The following is a 3,222-nucleotide window of genomic DNA, read 5'->3' as shown; positions in this document are numbered from 1 at the left end:
GGTGACATAATAACATTATGCAACCTTCTCAATTTGGTGATGAGTTTTGGTTATTATCATGATGATGGGGGGACATAATAACATTATGCAACCTTCTCAAGTTGGCGATGGGTATGGTATTATGATGCTTATGATATTATTGATGAAGATGGTGATGTTCTCATTTCTTTTTTTAGCATGATGATGGGAATAATTATTATGATTTTAATTGTGGTTGAAAAAAAATAATTATCTCGATGGAGTTTAAGATGATGATTATGATGGTGATTCAGTTTTCATAATCTGTTTAGGATGGTGATGAGAATATCGATGTGATGATGATTGTGATGATTCTCATTGTGGTTACAGGTAAAGATTGAGAATTTGTCAATGGTGATGCTCTTGTTACATTCATGATTTGTTATTACCTTTGATAGTGAAAACGATGACGATGGTGTTTCAAAATTAGCTTTTCTTTGTAGTTTTAGGAATCAGAATAATGATGATTGTGATGTATTTTTTATTAATGTTTTTGTAAACATTTTCAAAGAACATAATGAATTTCAGTATGTTTCGAAAATAAATTAAACTTCAAAATCTAATAAAAAATACTGATTATTCCTTACACCTATCAATTGGATATTCCAGTGACTTACATGTCGACCGCAACACATAAGTGGTAACCGATCCAAGTATTGACTAGGCCTAGAGTTATTCAATTTCTTTTTTTTTCTCCTTTGTAATAATGATGATTTAATTATATTAAATTATTATATCACAAAATTATGCGTGAAAAGTAGAGAACACTGGTTATGATGGTTATAAACAAAGAAATGATATTCAAAATATAAAAAGCACTTTATTGAATTAATGCTCCAGAAAAAAAGCCTCAACAAAAGAAAATGATAATAATAATGGTGGAAAGAGTAAATAGTAAACACCCCGAAGGGAACTCTCGGAAAACAAATTAATTACAGGCGCTCGACGCAAAATAGGTGACCATCCCCATTTAAGAAAAAAAAAATGTGCCACTAGAAAGAGGGGCTGACATGGTTAAAAAAAAAAAAAAAAAAAAAAAAAAAAAAAAAAAAAAAAAAAAAACTCTTGGGATATGACGGGGAAAGGGGAGGAGAGGGTAGTAGATGAAGAGTGCCTTGCTTTAGGGAAATTGTATATGAAAGTGAAGGAAAACAAAACCCCCACCCCTACGTATAACCCCCCCTCCCCCTCATCCTCTCCTTCCCCCGCCCTCCCAACTCTTGTGTTCTTTATCCCACATTCTTTCGTCCTAAACTTGTATGGGTTTTCAGACTGCACAGTTGTAAAACATTTCTTCAGTTTTGCTACAAAGGGAAAACACAGAACAAAGACTTCCCACACTGTAAAATGAGCTGTTGTGGCCCCGGGGCGTAAAACACAACTGGATATGAAACTGTGATGAAAATATTGCTTCTTTTTTTTTTTTAGCTTATTGAGTTTATAAACGTACGAGGTACATTGCGTGATGAAGAGGTGGATGGAATTTGAAAATTATTCTTTACTTATTATTCGGTGTGCTAATTTGGTAATATATTATGATGCTTTCCACTGCCTTGTGTTAGAGTTCTCTTGCTTGAGGGAACACACGGGCATGTTATTTTATTTTATTTCTCTTCCTCTTGTTTTGTTAAAGTTTTTATAGTTTATACAGGAGATGTTTATTTTAATGTTGTTACTCATCTTAAAATATTTTATTTCTCCTTTCCTCACTGGGCTTTTTTCCCTGTTGGAGCCCCCTGGGCTCATAGCATCCTGCTTTTCCAACTAGTGTTGTAGTTTAGCAAGAAATAATAATAATAATAATAATAATAATAATAATAATAATAATAATAATAATAATTATAATAATAATAATGTTGATGTATGAGGAAATACAAGCGTTTTTGTATAGTGTAAGAGAAACAAGGATTAAAAACATGTTGTTTTATTAACGTTTTGTAAATGGGTATTGAAATAAATTCTTAAAGTTACGTTGAATAGCAAAAAACATACAAGTCAAATAACTTCCTTGGCAAGCACAAAGACACACGCACACACACACAAAGACACACACACACATATATATATGTATATATATATATATATATATATATATATATATATATATATATATATATATATATATATATATATATATATATATATATATATATATATATATATATCACCATGATCAGCAATGCTGTACTAGTCAGGGCCACCCATAGTAAATTAGGTTGGTTTGCTTTGATTGATCAGACGAAAATCTCCCACCATCACCAATCCGCACTTGCCAGCAGGGTGATAAAAAATGGCCAAACCCCAGACATGAATTGACATATCTGAGGCCTTTTTTTGCAATTTGACTAGCAACGGCTGTATTTGATGTTTGTTATATATATATATATATATATATATATATATATATATATATATATATATCTATATATATATATATATATATATATATATATATATAATATATATATATATATATATATATATATATAAATATATATATATATATATATATATATATATATATATATATATATATATATATATATATATATATACAGTATATATATATATATATGGGTATTGTGTGTTTATGTATTAATGCGTCCGTGTGTTTTTGTGTGCTTGAGTGTTTGTGAATATATGCTTGTGTATAAGTATGTGGTTGCCTGTCTTCTCTCTTTCATTACTAAATAAAGTTAAGGGTACACATTTTCTTGATTTCCCTTACAATTTTCAATAACAGATTCATAGTTTTAGAAAATTACTTAAGTAAATAGATGTTAGTTCCTCATCATTACTTTTAAAAGAGAGTTATGAAGTTTTATTTGACCCTGAAAGAAAAATAAAAATTTCTCCTCGTCTATGATGGAAGGAAATTATAGAAGTTATGTCTGATATGTTGAAGTATTTAGATTCCAATTACTCTATTTTACTTCTGTCAATAAGTTTGAGAAATTATATAAAAAAAAATTGAGATTTTTCCTTGTCACTTCTGATAGGGAACTTAATATATAGATGTAACTAGACGCTTATTACTCTCCTATTTTGGACGGTCTTTAGCAAAGTTATATTAGATGTAATCTAAGTAATTAGACGATTTACGCTCTATGCGAATTCTGAAAACAAGTTTGGAAAGTTAGGTCGTAGGACTTCCATGTTTCTTTGACTCAGATTTGCTTGGAATTTCAAATTATATTTCAGAAA

Source organism: Palaemon carinicauda, chromosome 10, assembly GCF_036898095.1.
Source record: "Palaemon carinicauda isolate YSFRI2023 chromosome 10, ASM3689809v2, whole genome shotgun sequence".
Classification (NCBI taxonomy): domain Eukaryota; kingdom Metazoa; phylum Arthropoda; class Malacostraca; order Decapoda; family Palaemonidae; genus Palaemon; species Palaemon carinicauda.
The sequence above is the reverse complement of the archived record's forward strand: the minus strand, read 5'-3'. Positions refer to the sequence as shown.